The following is a 21,158-nucleotide window of genomic DNA, read 5'->3' as shown; positions in this document are numbered from 1 at the left end:
GTTTCCCCAACAATAATATGCGGGTGGCATGGGCATAGATTTGACTAGACTAGTTTCCGTATGCAAGACAGAAGATTGGGCTACCTCAGAGTGACCAATGGAACTTTGTCAACTACATAAGTCCAGCACTTCCCACACTGATTCTAACTCAGTTGGCCTTGGGGGGAGTTCTTTTTGTGGTACCCGACATGACTGATGTATTGCACCTCTTCCTGTTCTGCTGTGACTGATAGCTACCTTCACTGTGACCTCCTGGGGAGTCCTTTGCAATACTAGAGAGGGCCATTGGTGGAGGGAACCTCCTAAGATCTTCCTTAGATCATCAAGAAAACTGGCTCAGTCAGCTCTAGTGCTATTTTCTGGTCTGCTTGAGGGCTGGGGTTGTGCCTAGCAAATGGGCTTCCTTTGTTCTCAGTTTCTGTTTAGAGCAGATGGAAACCCTGCAGAGAAGAGAACTTTGTGCAAGACTTTTGGAGGATGCTGTGGGCAAGCTGCTAGCTCCCCACTGCCCCCACCCTGACTGGGCTCTGGGCCCTACTGACTGTGTTCCTCTTCTGGATAATTCCTAGACTTTGGCCTGCATGACTTTCAGGAGCCAAACCTAGCCAATAGGAGCAAGTGACCTGTGGTAGCACTTTCTAGTCTGCAAATTCCTTCTATCTCCATTTTCTTCTAAAAGGCCCCTGAAGCAGGTGGGCAGAACAGATTATTTTATACCCAGTTTACAGGTAAGGAAATGGAGGCATAGAGAAGTGAAATGACTTGCTCATGGTGATCTAGAACATTGACTGCAAATCAGGGTTGGAAAGAGGATGGGCAGGCTGGGGTGGAAGATGTGGTGGAAGAGAAAGATTAACAATAATAATTTTCCAAACACATAATAATATCATTGATGTGTGCCAGGCCATAGACACTTTACATTATCTTGTGTAATCCTTACCTTAACTGTATGAGGTCAACATTGTTGTTATCTGCATTTTCAGATAAGAAAACAGGACCTCAGAAACGTTAAGACCCTTGTCAAAGTTCACACAACCAGATAAATAGACTTCAAATCTCCTGCTATTTCTGTTGTAGTGAAGCTGCTGTTACAATGTACATTATGGGTGCTAGGGGTGAATCCCAGCAATGTTCCCAGCAGCAGGCCCAAAGTCAGAGCATCCTAAAGCTAAAAGGGACCTCTGGCTGCTTCCTTATCCCACTGAGCCCAGCCTAACTTCCCAGCTCCAAGCCCAGGTCAGAGGCCCTTGTGAGCCCAGGGAGCAACCCCTTTCCCCCACTCCCACCTGAAGCCTTGGATCTCTGGGAATTGTTCCCAGCCAGGTGGGCCCAACCCTCCTCCCACTTAAACCTGCTAATAAGCAGCCTGGGAAAAATGATGAATAGCAGAGTGAATCAATAGACATGAGCCTGGAGAACTGACCTCTGTCCACTCAGACCTTCACCATCAATTGGAGCATTGCCTCATGAAGAGTTACTTAATTGCAAATCACTTAATAGTCACAGTGGGAAAGTCTCATTCTCTGGAAGAATAATTGCTGTCTGATGGGCTCTTGAAGGCTGCTCCTTCAGTTTCTCTCCTGCTTTTCCACTTCCTCCTGGATGCCTGAGCATATTTTCTAAGTGGTTCTCCCAGCCCATCAAGAACCTCATGAGGTTTCCCACAATTTCTTGTGGGCAAGAAATAGTCCTTGTTTGTTTTATTTAAAGTAACTGAATTCTGACTCCAAACCTCCCATCCTAGCAGGGAAGCAGAAAATTCCATGTTTGTCATGACTGGGGACCCACTCAAGGGTGGCACTGGAATCCAAGGGGTACTTCGATTACCCAGAAATTAAGGCAAGGACAACTAATCTCTAATCTATTCCAGTCACCACTGATACCCTCATTTTCCATGCCAGCAGTGAGGGAAGGGAAGGTGAGAGCTCTGAGGTCCTAGGTCCTGCCTCCTTCTGGGTACCTTAGAGCCATCTCCTCCCCATCTTTGAGGCACTGCCCTAAGCAGTGCTTGTGTTTCTCTACTGCCCCAGACTCAGGAGCTCTCCCTTTCCAGGTGGGGCTGGGAGTGGTAGGGATCTCTGTTCTTTTATTTTTTTCTCTCTCTGGGCTTTTCCTTCTCCTTTATGACTATATATCTTCAATGGGATTGTCATACTTTTATAAAAGAATGATAGATTCGGTGACTTCAGTCTGCTTTGGCTTTCTATACTGTGAAATCCATCTTGCAAGAGGTCTTTCAAAGGCCTGATTACCTCCATGGAGCAGGAGAATGGGGAGTGGGGACATAGAGGGACAACACACAAACAAACACAAATATTTCCAGAAAGTACCCTGCCACAAAATACTGCCTTATTGAAGAAAAAAATTATTCCACTGTCCTAGAATTTAGAACACCAAGATTTTAGTCCCTTTAGTTCGCCTGCAACTGATAGAAACTTGATTGCTCAGAGCCTCAGTTTCTACATCCTTAAATGAGGGGTTGGAGAACACAGAATCTCAGGCTGTGGTCCTTTCCTTACCCTTTCCTTTTTGATGCTTAAATTTCTCCTACAACATCTGTCTTGTTCCTGCTCATATCCCCTAACATAGAATCCTGGGGCAATTTTAATACCTAAGATGTCCCTACATATATTGAGCTGGAATAGGCCTAGCTTAGTCCCTGGGAGCCACACAGATCCCGTTTGCTATCTACTCTCTTTGCCCTGTAACAGTCCTTCCAGATCGGAAGTCACAGATGGTGTTCTTTGGTTCAACAAATATTGAGTACCTATTATATGCCAGGTTCTGTTCTAGGTTCTGAGGGTGTGACAGTGAATAAGCAAGATAAAAATAAAATCCCTGTCCTTTTGGGGCTTACTTATTTCCACAGGTGGGCAGAGAATAAAACAAAATAAATAAACAAAAGTTATAGTATGTCAGATGGTGATAGGTACAATGGAGAAAAATAAAGGAAAGATAGGAGGTTGCAATTTAAAATAGAGTGGTCGTATGGTAGTTCTATTTGTAGTTTTTAAAGGAACCTCCATACTGTTCTCCATAGTGGCTGTTTCAATTTACATTCCCACCAGCAGTGCAAGAGTGTTCCCTTTTCTCCACACCCTCTCCAGCATTTATTGTTTCTAGATTTTTTGATGATGGCCATTCTGACTGGTGTGAGATGATATCTCATTGTAGCTTTGATTTGCATTTCTCTAATGATTAATGATGTTGAGCATTCTTTCATGTGTTTGTTGGCAATCTGTATATCTTCTTTGGAGAAATGTCTATTTAGGTCTTCTGCCCATTTTTGGATTGGGTTGTTTGTTTTTTTTGTTATTGAGCTGCATGTGCTGCTTGTAAATTTTGGAGATTAATCCTTTGTCAGTTGCTTCATTTGCAAATATTTTCTCCCATTCCCACTACTGGGCATATACCCTGAGAAAACCATAATTCAAAAGGAGTCATGTACCAAAATGTTCATTGCAGCTCTATTTACAATAGCCAGGAGATGGAAGCAACCTAAGTGTCCATCATCGGATGAATGGATAAAGATGTGGCACATATATACAATGGAATATTACTCAGCCATAAAAAGAAACGAAACTGAGTTATTTGTAGTGAGGTGGATGGACCTAGAGTCTGTCATACAGAGTGAAGTAAGTCAGAAAGAGAAAAACAAATACCATATGCTAACACATATATATGGAATCTAAGAAAAAAAAAAGGTCATGAAGAACCTAGGGGTAAGATGGGAAAAAAGACACAGACCTACTAGAGAATGGACTTGAGGATATGGGGGGGAGGGGTAAGCTGTGACAGGGTGGGAGAGTGGCATGGACGTATATACACTACTGGGCGTGAGGTGGATAACTGGTGGGAGGCAGCCGCGTGGCGCGGGGAGATCAGCTCGGTGCTTTGTGACCGCCTGGGGGCGTAGGATAGGGAGGGTGGGAGGGAGGGAGACGCAGGATAGAGTAGATATGGGAACGTATGTATATGTATGGCTGATTCACTTTTTTATAAAGCAGAAACTAACACACCATTGTGAAGCAATTATACTCCAATAAAGATGTTAAAAAAATTAAATAAATAAAATAGAGTGGTCAAGAGAGGACTCACTGAGCAGGTGACATTTGAGAGAAGAACTAAAACCTTGAGGTGAGAGCAGATAATAAATACCAGGAGCAACCAGGAGTCCAGTGTGCCTGAATTGGAGTGAGTGAAGGGGGCAGTAATACGAAATGAGGTCACAGAGATAATGTTGGAGTAGGGGAGGTGGGAAGACCATTGTAAAGTCTTTGACTCTTGTCCTTAGTTAGATGGGAGCAGAGAATGACATGACCTGATTCATGTTACCTGGAGTTGTCTCTTTTCCAGGCTAAACAGCCCTAGGTCCTTCCAACCTTTCCTCATATGTCCTTGGTCTAAGCCCCTTCCCCAGCCTTCTCAGTCCCTCCTGGACGCACTCCAGTATTAGTGGCCCTCTTCAAGTTTGGGTCCCAGAACAAGACTCTTTAGACAAATTCACCTGGGTCCATTTTCATTACTCCTGGACACCTACAAGAAGCTAAGTGGTATGAGTTTTGGAGTCAAACAGACCTGGATACTCTTCTTGGCTCCACGACCTTCCAGCTATGTGAGCTTGGATAAGTGAGACCTTCTCTAAGCCTCAACATCTTCATCTGTAAAATGGAAGAAATAATCTGTATCTTGTGGGGATTAGTGATGGTGTGTATAAAGCTTCTCTGTACAGTGCCTGGCCCATGTGAGCCCTACCCAGATGATGGTCAATCTCAGTTGTCATTGTGGCTTGTATCCTTGGCACATAGACAGCCTCACTTTGGATCCTTGGTAGGTGTGGACCTGTAGTGAGAGAGAATCTAGTCAACCTGGTCACCCTCTGTGAAGGCCTAAGCTGCTGGGGAAGTGAGAGTATGGGCCTATCATGTTTCTCCCATTGAGTTCTGTGAGTGCCTGTTGATGGCTGGACTTGGGGCTCCCAGAAAAGCCAGGGCTGTCAGTATCTAGGATCAAGGTCCCATGTCCTACCCCAAGGGAAGGTAGGATTGAAGACTTCAAGGAGAATGCATGACAAGTTTGACTTCTTTTATCAGAAATTGGAGGTGCCTGAAAGCTGTAGTGGGCTGTACCTGGAAGAGCATGCTAAGGTCTGAGCTGTATAATCAGGATTAAAATCATCATCTAAGTAAGGAGCTTAAAGTAAGCATGAGAAGCCCAGGTACAAAGGGAGGAAGAAAGTGAGGAACAGGAGGACCAAACAGGTGAGTGTGAAGAAGATAACAGTGGCTGGTGCTTGGTGTCAAGGCTGGGCTTTTATGAGTTCCCAACAACTGTTTGTGTAAGCATGTGAGCTGTATCTACATACAGGGTGCAAACAGAGGACTAACCAAAATGCTTTCCTCAGGGTCCCTACCTTGAGGGCTGCCTTCAGGCCTTAAAGCCAAGTACTTGTAGGGTATTTATAATGCCACTTCTGGGGCTGGGCTTAGTGGTAGGCCAGTCTGAAGAAGGACTCTACTCACCTGGAAGCTGAAAAAATGTCTTGAGGCAGCCCTGTGCTGGGAGCAGCCAGAGTGTGTAACAGGCAAGTCCTTGAGATTCTGAATAGGTCTGTCATCAGCCTTGAGCATGTTTTCTCACCTGCTAAATGGGGCCATTAATGCCTACTCAGCCTCCCTCCCACCAATCCTGTACTTCAGCAGAGACCACCTTCATTCTCCTACTGGAAAATGCAGTAGACACTAAATGTGAAAGTACTTTATAAAAAATTGTAAAAGGCTACAGAAATGCAAGGTGATAGTAGTACTCAAATGCTTTGGCACTGGTTGTCTGCCCTCTATGAGCTCATCTCTCTCACAAAGCCAGGGCCCTATGAAAAGCCAGTAGCCACATCCTACATTGTAACAACCCAGTCATTGGATACAGTGACTTTAAAATCTTATTTTTGACGTGTATGTGGGGGGGTATGTTTTCTTTTTTTTATTTTGAAAAATTGCTGTAACTAAAGGAATTCACTTTCTTGATTCTCCCAACTCCTCAATCTCAGTTTATCCCCAACTTCCTCATCTATCAGGTAAGAATATGAATTCCTGTCCTGTCTCCCTCCTGTCTTCCTCCTGAAATGGATATACAAGTCATTTGGAAAACTGTAAAGCAAGGTGCCAAATGGTTGTCATTATTATTTTTTTTATTTTTATTTTTTTGCGGTACGCGGGCCTCTCACTGCTGTGGCCTCTCCCGTACAGAGCACAGGCTCCGGACGCGCAGGCTCAGCGGCCATGGCTCACAGGCCCAGCCGCTCCGCGGCATGTGGGATCTTCCCAGACCGGGGCACGAACCCGTGTCCCCTGCATTGGCAGGTGGACTCTCAACCACTGTGCCACCAGGGAAGCCCCTTGTTGTCATTATTACTGGCATTATCTGTGCAGCTTGGATTCTTCTGGAGGAGGCTGCATCTTCAAACTGACAATTACTGCCCTCATACTAAGTCTGAGGTCTTGTGCTAAGTGTTATAAATGGATGTAGAGATAAGCAGTGGTGTATTACAGCCAGCTTGTACCAGCTCTCAAGAACCGATTGTGCACATCTCTTTCCAACTCCACATTCAATGATATCACATTGGTAGATGAAATTGGCAGTGGTGAGAGTAATTACCACCATGGAAATTGGCAAACACTACAAATACGGAACTTTTTTTTCAGAGATCTAGAACTGTTTCAATCATAAAGGAGCTTCCAATTTAGTGATTGTGTGTATGTGTGTATTTCTGTGTGTGTATGTCTGTGACTGCACATGCATACATGCTGTGGGAAAGTGGTAAGGCAAGCAGGCATATGATTACAATAGAGGAAAGTACTAAGTTGAACCATGTGATATTGCTGTTTGTGCCAGTCAAAACTAGGTGAGTACTGGCAATTTCATGTAGTTCAACCTAATAGAATGTCATCTTTAGCAGAGGGGAGTACCTGGAATGGAAAAGGATTTCTCAAGTCCCCTCAGATGACCTAAGGCTGAGCTGGAGTTAGGCCCCGGGACTCCTAGTTCCTTGTCTTAACACTGAAGGCTCCATTACCATTTTATTTTCCTCTGATTCCTTGTCAAAATGGACAAGGCTCTGACATGAAAACAATAGTACTGATTGGGTAAGATAACCACAGGCCTTGTACCTCATTGCCTTCTCTAAGTTAAGGTTAGAATTCAGGTCATATCCTTATTCCGTAGCCTCATTGTCCCAAACACACACTTACTCTTTCACTCACTCTTTCTCTTCACCCCCACCCTCACCAGTCTGCCTGTGTCTTGCATCCTAAGAGTGCAAGAAATTAGAGTATGTCCAGAGGAGAGCAAAGGAAAGTTATTATAACAGTTGGAAATAGGATCTATGAGGAAAGGTGAAAGGAAGTTTGCCTTGAGAAAAGAAATTTGCCTGTCAACAGAATAATAATGTCCACATCTCAAAATACAGATATACTGGGGACGCTATACTGCTTTTTTCCATTTCCTGAAGCCAGAAGAATTCAACATTTCACTTAATGGCATTACCAGCCAGTCAGACTCCTAAAAAGAGTCATCATTGACTCCTTTCTTATGCTCAGTTGCCATATCTAATTGTTCACTAAATTCTGTTGACTCTACCCCTTAAATATTTCTTGAATCCATCACCTCTTCTCCATCTCAGCTGCCATGGTCCTAGGTCAGGCCTTCAACCCTAGTCTCCACTGAGCTCCATGCATCTACTCTCAGCTGCTGCCACCAGAATGTTCTTTAAAATCACCCAACTGTTCAGGCCATGCCTCTTGTGAAGTCACTATTGCCTGTGAAATTAATACTGACTTCCTCAACCTGGCATTCAAAACCTTCTATCTTACAGCTCCAAACATTTGTAGTCCTAACTCTCACCACTCTATATACTAGATGCTTTAGCTGATTCCTCAATAGGCCCCCACTGTTACCACCACAGGACCTTTATACATGCTCTTCCCTCTAACTAGACTTCCACCACCTTCACCCATTGAAATCCTACTTATCCTTCATTACACTTCCTAAATGCCACCTCCTCCTGTTTTCCACATCATAGGAGGTTCATTTGGTGTTCTGAACCCTATTCATTTGCCTTTCTGTGTTGTTAACCAACTTAGTATAGTGGTAAGAGTAGTAGCTTTTAAGCCGGACTGCTTAGGTCCCAGTCCTGACTTTGCTACCTACTAGCTGTGTCACATTGAGCAAGTTGCTTAAGTTTTCTTGTGCATATTTAAAATGGCAACATATTAGTACCTCCCTCAGAGGTTGTTATAAAATGTTAAACATTTATTAACTTAATGTTTGTTAACTGTAAACTGAAACATAATAAATGCTGCTGTTATATTTATATTCTTGTCTCATCTCTCTGACTAGCCTATTGTTCCCTAAGGGCAGAAGTAATACATTACTCATCTTTATGACAGGTAATAATGACTTTTAAAAAATGTTTTACAGGGTCTTCTGGTCCAGAAGTACTTCCCCTAAAGTACAATTATAAATTCTGGAAATAACATAAGAGACAACCAAAGGAGAACTTTATAAGTGGAAAGAAGAGGTGAGCTGGCTAGGGATCATAGAATTGGAGGAAAATAGCACAACAGCAGGACATCATGCATCCTCCAACCCATGAAAAAATGGTGACATGGACCTGGCATTTCCTGACCCCAAACCTAACAACAGAAAGCAGCCAAGGAAAGTTTAACCCTCTCCCAGAAGGAACAGATGTCCCTCTGACAGCATCATGTGATTCCAACAGCACCAGCAAAGAGGATTGACTGGGAATCCTGCTAATAATAAGCAGTAAAAGGAATCATTCTCTTTCTCTGCTAGGCTTCAGATTCCTCTCTACTATTAAGAGACATCAGGTAACTATGTGGTACCCGCAAGGGTTATCCTAGCAAAACAAGTGGCCCAGCTTGGGATATGCTCATCCTCCTTGCAGGACAGTGACTTTTTTCCCCTTAACCTAGGTTCACCAGGTAGCCTGGCCTGGGGGATTCTCTCCACCCCTCAGGCAGCAACATCAGAAACAAATGGGAATTCCATCAGCACCAGATAGACCAAGAAGAGTAAAATAGTACCATAAAGACCACAAAGAAAACTAAATTGCCATTGAAGCCACAGCCCACAAAAGTAGTCCAGGACCTGCATGTTAAACCTAAACAGGGTGACTGCCTGCTAACATAAAACATTTATATAGGATGCAGAGTCTCCTAACATACTATGCAAAATATCCATGATAAAATAAAAAATCACCCATCATACAAGAGCAAGGAAAATCAAACTTTAACTAATATGACATTTCTGTTGAGAAATGACAATCAACAGATGCCAACACTGAGATAAATCACATGTTGGGAATAATCCGATAAGGATTTTAAAGCAGCCATCATAAAAATGCCTCAGCAGCCAATAACAAATTCTCCTGAAGCAAATGAAAAATTAGAAAATCTCAACAATGAATTAGAAGTCATCAAAAAGAACCGAATGATAATTTTAAAACTAAAAAAAAAAACAACAGTAACTGAATTTTTTTTAAATGCTGGATAGACTCAAAATTGAAGGATATAACAGAGGATAGAATCAGTGAACTTGAGGACAGATTAGTGGAATTTATGCAATCTGAACAGTAGAGGGAAGATAGGTTGAAAACAATGAACAAAACCATAATACCACTGGGACAAAAACAGAAGATATAACATTTGTATCATTTGAGTCACAGAAGGAGAGAAAAGAGAATGGAGGTGAAAGAGTATATGAGAAAATGATGGATGAAAACTTCCAAATTTTGGTGAAAGATATAAACTTACATATTCAAGGAACTGAGTGAACCTCAAATAGGACCAATACAAACAATCATAATTAAAACTTGAAAACTAAAGAAAAGAAAAAAACCTTGAAAGGATCCAGAGGGAACCAATATATTACTTATAGGGGAACAAGAATTTGATTTTATTTTAATAATTATTAAAGAAAGTCACAATTTTATTCAATTTATTTTTTCTGGTTTTATTAGATAAATAAAAAATTTTCAATGGTTCAGAAATAATTCTTTTCATATTGAAATATAGTTGGATTATAATATATTAGTTTCAGGTGTACAGCATAGTGCTTTATTATTTTTAGATTATACTCCATTAAAAGATGTTACAAAATAATGGTGATAAGTCCCTGTGCTGCACAATATATTCTTGGTTGCTTATCTATTTTATACATAGTAGTTTGTATCTCATAATCCTGTACCTCTGCCCTTCCCTCTCCCCACTAGGAACCATTAGTTTGTTTCCTATATCAATGAATCTGTTTCTATTTTACTATATATATTAGTTTGTTAAATAAAACAAACTATTTATTGGATTCCACATATAAGTGATATATCTGACTTAAATCACTAAGCATAATATTCTCTACGTCCATTCACGTTGTTGCAAATGGCAGAATTACATTCTTTTGTATGGCTGAGTATTCCGTTGTACATACATAACACATCTTCTTAATCCATTCTTCTGTTGATGGGCACTTGGGATGCTTCCACATATTGGTTATTGTAGATAGTGCTGCTATGAACATTGGGGTGCATGTATCTTTTCGAATTATTGTTTTCATTTTTTCCAGGTGTATACCCAAGAGTGGAATTGCTGAATCATATGGTAGTTCCATTTATAGTTTTCTAAAGAACCTCTGTACTGTTTTCCACAGTGGCTGCACCAATTTACATTCCCACCAGCTGTGTACAAGTGTTTTCTTTGCTCTACGACCTCGCCAAAATTTGTTATTTGTAGACTTTTTGATGATAGCCATTCTGACAGGTGTGAGGTGATATCTCATTGTGGCTTTAATTTGAATTTCTCTGATTATTAATGATGTTGAACATCTTTTCATGTGCCTGTTAGTCATCTGTGTATCTTCTTTGGAAAAATGTCTATTCAAGTCTTCTGCCCATTTTTTGATTGGATTTTTTTGATATGCAGTAGTATGAGCTGTTTATATATTTTGGATATTAACCCCTTGGCAGTGATATCAATTACAAATATTTCCTCCCATTCCATAGGTTGTCTTTTCATTTTGTTGATGGTTTCCTTTGCTATGCAAAAGCCTTTAAGTTTAATTAGGTCCCATTTGTTTATTTATTTATTTTTGGCTGTGTTGGGTCTTCGTTGCTGTGCACAGGCTTTCTCTAGTTGCAGCGAGCGGGGGCTACTCTTCGTTGCAGTGAGCGGGCTTCTCATTGTCATGGCTTCTCTTGTTGTGGAGCACGGGCTCTAGGCACACGGGCTCAGTAGTTGTGGTTTGCGGGCTCTAGAGTTCAGGCTCAGTAGTTGTGGTGCATGGGCTTCGTTGTTCCATGGCATGTGGGATCTTCCTGGGCCAGGGATCGAATCCTTGTCCCCTACTTTGGCAGGCGGATTCTTGACCACTGCACCACCAGGGAAGCCCTCCCATTTGTTTAATTTTGCTTTTATATCTTTTGCCTGAGGAGACAGATCCAAAAAAAATATTGCTATGATTTATGTCAAAGAATGTTCTGCCTATGTTCTCTTCTAGGAGTTTTAAGCTTTCAGGTCTTATATTTCAGCCTTTAATCCATTTGAGTTTACTTTTGTATGGTATGAGGAAATGATCTAATTTCATTCTTTTACATGTAGTTGTCCAGTTTTCCTGGCACCACTTATTGAAGAGACTGTTCTTCCCTGTTGTATATTCTTCCCACCTTTGTTATAGATTAATTGGCCATAGGTGTGTGGGTTTACTTCTGGGCTCTCTATTCTGTCCCATTGTTCTATGTGTCTGTTTTTGTGCCAGTATCGCACTCTTTTGATTACTGTAGCTTTGTAATTCAGAGAGGGTGATACTTCCGGCTTTGTATTTTTTTTTTCAAGATTGCTTTGGCAATTTGGGATCTTTTGTTGTCCCATATAAATTTTAGGATTATTATTCTAATTCTGTGAAAAATGTCATGAGTGTTTTGACAGGAATTACATAAAATCTGTAGATTGCTTTGGGAAGTTTGGCCATTTTAACAATATTAATTCTTCTAATACAAGAGCACCAGATATCTTTACATTTCTTTGTATCATCTTTAATTTTCTTCCTCAGTGTTTTATAGTTTTCAGAGTATAAATCTTTCAACTCCTTGGTTAGGTTTATTCCTAGGTATGTTATTCTTTATGATGTGATTTTTAAATACGATTATTTTTTTAACTTTCTCATTCTGATAGTTTCTTATTAGTGTATAGAAAAGTAACAAATTTCTGTATGTTTATCTTGTATCCTGCAATGTTACTAAATTCACTTATTGGTTCTAATAGTTATTTGGTGGAGACTTTAGGGTTTTCTATATAAAGTATCATGTAGATGACAGTAGTGAGAGTTTTACTTCTTCCCTCCCAATTTGGATGCCATCTATTTCTTTTTCTTGTCTGAATGCTATGGCTAGGATTTCCAATACTATGTTAAATAGAAGTGGTGAGAATGGGCATCCTTGTCTTTTCCCTCAATTTAGAGGAAAGCCTTTCAGGTTTTCACCAATGAGTACAATGTTAACTGTGGATTTGTCATAAATGGTCTTGCTAATGTCAAGATATGTTCCCTCTATATTAACTCTGGTGAGAGTTTTTATCATGAATAGATATTGAATTGTGTCAAATCCTTTTTCTAAATCTATTGAGGTGATCATATGATTTTTATCCTTCCTTTTGTTACTGTGGTATATTACATTGACTGATTTGTGAATGTTGAACCATCCTTGAGTCCCTGGAATAAATCCTCCTTGATTATGGTGTATGACCACTTTATATATTGTTGGATTCATTTCATTAATATTTTGTTGAGGATATTTGCATGTATATTCATCAAAGATATTGTCCTGAAATTTTCTTTTTTGGTAGGGTCTTTGTCTGGTATTGGTATCAGGATAATGGTGATCTTGTAGAATGAATTTAGGATTGGTGCATCCTTTTCAATTTTTTGGAGTAGTTTTAGAAGGATAGGAATTATTTCTTCATTCTATGCTTGGTAGTATTCCCCTGTGATGCCATTCAGTCTTGGACTTTTGCTTTCTGGGAGTTTTTTTAATTATTATTACAAATTCAATTTCACTTCTACTGATTGGTCTTTTCAAATTATCTGTTTCTTCTTGATTCATTCTTGGCAGGTTGTATGCTCCTAGAAATTTGTCCATTTCTTCTATGTTGTCCAATTTGTTGTGATATAGCTCATAGTATTCTCTTATGATTTTTTGTATCTCTGTGGTATTGGTTGCTATTTTCCCTTTTTCATTTCTTATCTTGTTTATTTGCGTCCCCTCTTTTTTTTTCTTGGTTAGTCTGGCTAAAGGTTTATCAATTTTGTTTATCTTTAAAAAATAGCTCTTGGTTTCATTGATTTTTTTTTTTTTGGTTTCTATGTCATTTATTTTCTCTCTGACCTTTATTATTTTCTTCCTTTTGCCAATTCCAGGCTTTTTTTTCTTGTTTTTCTAACTGTTGAATATGGTAGTTTAGGTTGTTTATTTGAGATTTTTCTTGTTTCTTGAAGGAGGCCTGTATCACTATAAAATTCCATTTTAGAACTGCTTTTGCTGGAATCCATATATTTTGGAGAGCTGTGATTCCATTTTCATTTGACTTGAGGTATTTTCTGATTCCCTCTTTGATTTCCTCCTTTACCCCTTTGGTTTTTAGTAGCATGTTGTCTCATCTTCACGTGTTTGCTCTTTTCCCATTTTTCTTACTGTAATTGAGTTCTAGTTTCATAACATTGTGATCAGAGAAAATGCTTGATATATTTTCTACCCTCTTAAATTTGTTAAGCCTTGTTTTGTGACCTAACATGTGACATACCCTGGAGAATGTTCTATGTGCACTTGAAAAGAATGTGTATTCCACTGTTTTTGGTTAGAATATCCTGTAGGTATCTATTAATTCCAACTGGTCTATTGTGTCATTTAATACCACTGTTGCCTTATTGATTTTCTGCCTGGATGATCTGTCCATTGATGTCAGTTGGGTGTTAAAGTCACCTACTATTATTGTATTATTATATATTTCTCCCTTTATATCTGTTAGTATTAGCTTTATATACTTAGGTGCTCCTGTATTGGGTTCATATATCTTAAGAGTATAATATTCTCTACTTGTATTGATCCCTTCATCATTATATAATGCCCTTCTTCATATTTTGTTTTAGCCTTTGTTCTAAAGTCTATTTTGTCTGATTTGAGTATTGCTACCTCTGCTTGCATGTCCTTTCTGTTTGCATGAAATATCTTTTCCCATCCCCTCACTTTCAGTCTGTGTGTGTCTTTAGGTCTGAGGTCTTTAGGTCTCTTGTAGGCAGTATATAGATGGGTCTTGCTTTTTTATCCAGTCACCCTATGTCTTTTGATTGGAGCATTTATTCCATTGACATTTAAAGTAATTATTCATAGATATGTACTTATTGCCAATTTAATACTTGTTTTCAGGTTGTCTTTTTAGTTCTGCTCTGACCATTACTTCTTTTTGTTTCTTTCCTTATGGTTTGCTGCTTTTCTTTAGTTTTATGTTTGTGTTCCTTTATTTTTAGTCTTTGTGTATCTATTGTAGGTTTCTGGTTACCATGGGTTTCATATATGTTGACCTATATCTTCTTGTTTTAAACTGGTAGTTATTTAAGTTCAAACACATTCTAAAATATCTATGTTTTTTCTCCCTTCCTCATATCTTGTGTTTTTGATGTCATATTTTTAATCTTCATGTTAATCCTTTAACTGTTTATCATAGTTTTAGTTCATTTTACATGGTTTTCCCTTTTTGTATAGATTCTTACTTCTCCTCCACTCAGAGAAGGCCCTTCAGCATTTATTTTAATACAGATTTAGTATTGATGAACTTTAAAATTTTGCTTGCCTGAGAAGATCTTTTTCTCTCCTTCAATTCTAAATGATAATCTTGCTGGGTACCGTATCCTAGGTTGCAGGCTTTTCCCTTTCATCACTCTGAATATATCATTTCCACTACCTCCTGATCTACAAATTACATGCAGAAAAATCAGCCTTATGGGAGTTCCCTTGTATATGACTCTTTTTCTCTTGCTGCCTTTAGAATTCTTTCTTCATCTTTAACTTTTGCCATTTTAATTATGATATGTCTTAGTGTAGGTCTTTTTGAGTTCAACTTGTTTGGGACCCTCTGTGCTTTTGTACCTGGATCTGTTTCCTTCTTAAGATTTGGGAATTTTTCAGCCATAATTTCATCACATACTTTTTGATCTCCTTCCCTCTCCCTTCTCCTTCTTTGACCCTATAATGCGAATGTTAATATGCTTATTGTTATCACAGAGATCTCTTAAACTGTTCTCATTTTAAAAATTTGTTTTTTTAATTTTCTGTTCTGACAGTTGATTTCTATTATTCTATTTTCCAGATCACTTATGTGTTCTTCTGTAACACTTAGTCTGCTATTCATTCCTTCTAGTGTGATTTTCATTTCAGTTATTGAATTCTTCCTTTATGATTGGGTTTTAAAAAATATTTTCCAGTTCATTGTCAAAATTCTCACTGTATTCATATATTATTTTCCCTAATCCAATTAACATTCTTATTACCAATGTTTTGAATTCTTTATCTGGTAAATTGTTTATTTCTGTTTCATTATTTTTTCAGGGTTTTTCTCTCACTCTTTCAATTGTGATGAGTTCTTTTGCCTTTTCCTTTTGCTTAACTTCCTTTGATTTAATGAATTTAGGTGAAACTGTTGCCTATTGTGATCTTGAAGGTGTATTCTGATGTGGGAGCATCTCTATACAGACTGTGTGTGCCTAGTGCTTTTGGTAGGAGAGCTGAATTTGACATGGATACAAGTCACATCTTTCCTCAAGATGTGCTGGGAGCTATCACCTTCATAAGGGGTGGGGCTGGAGATGGAAGGGCTACAGCTGGAGCCAGGTGTTAGATAGGATTTCTCCTCTGCTCAATGGCTATCACCACCTGATTGGGCTGAGGTCTGATCCCAAGTTGCTGGAGCAGCCCTGAGGGTTGGCCTGAGATGGCTCAGTTTCCTTTAAGTGTATGCTTTCCCCTCCCCAGCACTGGGACCCTTGCCCCAGAGAGGGAGAGTGCTGAGGCAAGGAGAACCCATGTAAGCTCTCAGCTCATGTTGATCACAGAGAGAGTTCTGAGCTGTCTCTGATGTGTTGCCTGTGCCAGCACCAGCAATTGTTTCCTTTGCTTTGCTCAGACACAGCCCTGGGTCCAAGTCTCCTTTGTCCCCCACAGCTGGCAACTCCTTACAGCCTCTGCAGCCCCCACCCTCTTGTTGGACGGGACAGGCAATCCTGTGTGGACTCTTGGTGTATATTGGCATGTGAGCTGTGGTGGAGTGGCTGCAGTCACAGTTCTGGGCTGTTTCTGAGGCAGTGCTTGAATAAGTGCCAACAACGGCTGTTGCTGCACCACCCAGGGTCTTCCCTGGGACCAGGTCACCTATCTGTCCCATGGTCGAGTTTTCTCTTAAGTTGTGGAAGCCCTAGATCCAGTGCTACACTGTGACATGGAGTAAGTGGGGCTGGAGTATTTGCTTGGCTCAGGCTAGGGCACAGGGCTAGATGGTCATCAGGAAGGAGTCACCCAGACATGTGGTTTCAATCTACCCTTTCTGCCCTGCCTGGAGGGCAAACCAGGGTTCACATGCTCCTCAAGAGCAGAATCCAGGCTTCCCTCAGCCTTCTTTTAAGTCCCAGCTCTCCAACAGGCCAAGCAGGCTCATCTCCCCTGTGTAAGACCCCAAGACTGGGGCACCCAATCTATGGCTCAAATCACTTACTCCCCAGGGTAGATCTCCACCCATGTATTCTCTCTTTTCCTCTGAGTCTCTTCCCAGGTGCACCAGTCCTGACCTGATCACTTTCATTCCCTTCCTACCCAATTACATGTGGATCTATCTTGCAACCTTGGTCGTACAGAAGTCTTTCTGCCAGTTTCCAGTTAGTTTATAGTGAGAATTGTTCCACATGTAGGTGTAATTTTGATGTGTGCATGGAGGGAGGTGAATACCACATCCTCCTATGCTGCCATCTTGATCTATCCCCCAGGGGAACAAGAATTTAAATGGCAGCAGATTTCTCATCAAAAACCATGAAGGAGGGGGCTTCCCTGGTGGTGCAGTGGTTGAGAGTCTGCCTGCCAATGCAGGGGATGCGGGTTCGTGCCCCAGTCCAGGAGGATCCCACATGCCACGGAGCGACTAGGCCCGTGAGCCAAGCCTGCACGTCCGGAGCCTGTGCTCTGCAGCGGGAGATGCCACAGCAGTGAGAGGCCCGTGTACCGCAAAAAACAAAACAAAACAAAACAAAAAAACATGAAGGACAAAGGGAAGTGGCAGAATATTTTTCAAATGCTGAAATAAAAGAAGAATGAACTGTGAATTCAGTGTCCTGTGAATAAAGGGAAATAAATAAAAGCATTCTTGGAAAACCAAGACTAGAAAGTTCAGCAAGGTTGAAAATATAAGATCAATACACAAAAGTTAATTGCAACCCTATATAATAACAATGAACATGTGTAAAGCAAAAATTAAAGACCCAATATCATTTACAACTCAAAGCAGATCAGGTACTTAAAAGTGAAATGTAAAACTATAACACTTAAAAAATAGAAGAAAATTTGGAGAGATCTAGAGCTAGGCCATGAGTTCTTAGACTTGATAACAAAAGTGTGATATATAAAGGAAAAACTATTAAATTGGATCTTCGGAAAATTAAAAAACTTTATTTTTTATTTTTATTTTTACAAGAGATGAATAAACTGACCCAAGCATTATAAATGGATGACCACAACAAAAGCAACAATGATTGCAATTACCAAACACGAAACACACTCATACTATGTCATAATATTGACATTCAGTCCAGTAATCCTCCACTGTAACAGCTCCTTTACTTTGCAGTGAAAATTGATTTGTATATTTTTTGCCTCTTAGTCCTTGTGGGATTTTTTATTTCTTATTCAAACAGAAAGTCACAAAAATTATAATCATGCTCATCAGTTCACTCAGTCCCATGTAATTAATTATTTTTTCATCTTGGTCTTTTGTTAGCACTTCTATGAATTCATCAGTTTTCCATTAGAGTTCTGAAAATGCTTATTCATTCAGTTCAGCAATATAGTCAGTTACCAGAAACCTGTACTTGTCAGAGTTTTTTCCATGAATTCCTTGAAGATGAAACCCTTTTATAGGAACGTTTTTGCAAAAGTATCAGAGTACACCCGGAACTGTCTGTGAATGACAAGACTTAAAAATGACCACAGTTAAAGATTTGACGAAAGTTCATAATAATGAAATTGACAAGAAAATTTAGTTATTTCTGAGATATACACTTAAACTAATAACTAGAATTATGACTTATAACATTATACCAGAACATATAAGACTTTTAGAAATTTCATGTAATGTCTGAAAACATTTATATTAACATATTTCCATACAAATAACTCAAAGAAAGTTTAGTATTATCTTTTTATTGTTTGTTTTTTTATACTGCAGGTTCTTATTAGTCATCAATTTTACACACATCAGTGTATACATGTCAATCCCAATTGCCCAATTAAGCACACCACTATCCCCACCCCACCGTGGTTTTCTCCCCTTGGTGTCCATACGTTTGTTCTATACATGTGTCTAAACTTCTACCCTGCAAACCAGTTCATATGTACCATTTTTCTAGGTTCCGCATACATGCATTAATATATGGTATTTGTTTTTCTCTTTCTGACTTACTTCACTCTGTATGACAGTCTCTAGATCCATCCATGTCTCAACAAATGAGTCAATTTCGTTCCTTTCTATGGCTGAGTAATATTCCATTGTATATATGTACCACAAATTCTTTATCCATTCATCTGTTGATGGGCATTTAGGTTGCTTCCATGACCTGGCTATTGTAAATAGTGCTGCAATGAATATTGGGGTGCATGTGTCTTTTTGAATTATGGTTTTCTCTGGATATATGCCCAGTAGTGAGATTGCTGGATCAAATGGTAATTCTATTTTTAGTTTTCTAATGAACCTCCATACTGTTCTCCATAGTGGCTGTATCAATTTACATTCCCACCAAGACTGCAAGAGGGTTCCCTTTTCTCCACACCCTCTCCAGCATTTGTTGTTGGTAGATTTTCTAATGATGCCCATTCTAACTGGTGTGAGGTGATACCTCATTGTAGTTTTGATTTGCATTTCTCTAATAATTAGTGATGTTGAGCAGCTTTTCATGAGCTTCTTGGCCATCTGTATGTCTTCTTTGGAGAAATATCTATTTAGGTCTTCTGATCATTTTGGATTGGGTTTGTTTGTTTCTTTAATATTGAGCTGCATGATCTTTTTATATATTTTGGAGATTAATCCTTTGTCCGTTGATTCATTTGCAAATATTTTCTCCCACTTTGAGTGTTGTCTTTTCGTCTTGTTTATGGTCTCCTTTGCTGTGTAAAAGCTTTGAAGTTTCATTAGGTCCCATTTGTTTAATTTTGTTTTGATTTCCATTACTCTAGGAGGTGGATCAAAAAAGATCTTGCAGGCTTCCCTGGTGGCGCAGTGGTTGAGAGTCCACCTGCCGATGCAGGGGACACGGGTTCGTGCCCCAGTCCGGGAAGATCCCACATGCCGCGGAGCGGCTGGGCCCGTGAGCCATGGCCGCTGAGCCTGCGCTTCCGGAGCCTGCGCTTCCGGAGCCTGTGCTCCGCAACGGGAGAGGCCACAACAGTGAGAGGCCCGCATACCGCAAAAAAAAAAAAAAAAAAAAAGATCTTGCTGTGATTTATGTCAAAGAGTGTTCTTCCTATGTTTTCCTCTAAGAGTTTTATAGTGGCTGATCTTACATTTAGATCTCTAATCCATTTTGAGTTTATTTTTGTGTATGGTGTTAAGGAGTGTTCTAATTTCATTCTTTTACATGTAGCTGTCCAGTTTTCCCAGCAACACTTATTGAAGAGACTGTCTTTTCTCCATTATATATCTTTGCCTCCTTTGTCATTGATTAGTTGACCATAGGTGCGTGGGTTTATCTCTGGGGTTTCTATCTTGTTCCATTGATATATGTTTCTGTTTTTGTTCCAGTACCATATTGTCTTGATTATTGTAGCTTTGTAGTATAGTCTGAAGACAGGGAGACTGATTCCTCCAGCTCTGTTTTTTCCCTTCAAGACTGCTTTGGCAATTAGGGGTCTTTTGGGTCTCCATACAAATTTTAAGATTTTTTGCTCTAGTTCTGTAAAACATGCCATTGGTAATTTGATAGGGATTACATTGAATCTGTAGATTGCTTTGGGTAGTACAGTCATTTTCACAATATTGATTTTTCCAATCCAAGAACATGGTATATCGCTCCATCTGTTGGTATCATCTTTAATTTATTTCATCAGTGTCTTATAGTTTTCTGTTTGCAGGTCTTTTGTTTCCTTCGGTAGGTTTATTCCTAGGTATTTTATTCTTTTGTTGCAATGGTAAATTGGAGTGTTTCCATTATTTCTCTTTCAGATTTTTCATCATTAGTTTATAGGAATGCAAGAGATTTCTGGGCATTAATTTTGTATCCTGCAACTTTACCAAATTCATTGATTAGCTCTAGTAGTTTTCTCATGGCATTTTTAGGATTTTATAGGTGTAGTATCATGTCATCTGCAAACAGTGACAGTTTTACTTCTTCTTTTCCAATTTGTATTCCTTTTATTTATTTTTCTTCTCTGATTGCCATGGCTAAGACTTCCAAAATTATGTTGAATAATAGTGGTGAGAGTGGACATCCTTGTCTTGTTCCTGATCTTAGACAAAGTGCTTTCAGCTTTTCACCATTGAGAATGATGTTTGCTGTGGGTTTGTCATATATGGCCTTTATTATGTTGAGGTAGGTTCCATCTATGCCCACTTTCTGGAGAGTTTTTATCATAAATCAGTGTTGAATTTTGTCAAAAGCTTTTTCTGAATCTATTGAGATGATCACATGGTTTTTATTCTTCAATTTGTTAATATGGTGTATCACATTGACTGATTTGCATATATTGAAGAATCCTTACATCCCTGGGATAAATCCCACTTGATCATAGTGTATGATCCTTTTAATGTGTTGTTGCATTCTATTTGCGAGTATTTTGTTGAGGATCCTTG

This window comes from Tursiops truncatus, chromosome X (genome assembly GCF_011762595.2).
Source record: "Tursiops truncatus isolate mTurTru1 chromosome X, mTurTru1.mat.Y, whole genome shotgun sequence".
Lineage (NCBI taxonomy): Eukaryota > Metazoa > Chordata > Mammalia > Artiodactyla > Delphinidae > Tursiops > Tursiops truncatus.
This window is presented reverse-complemented; position numbering follows the sequence as displayed.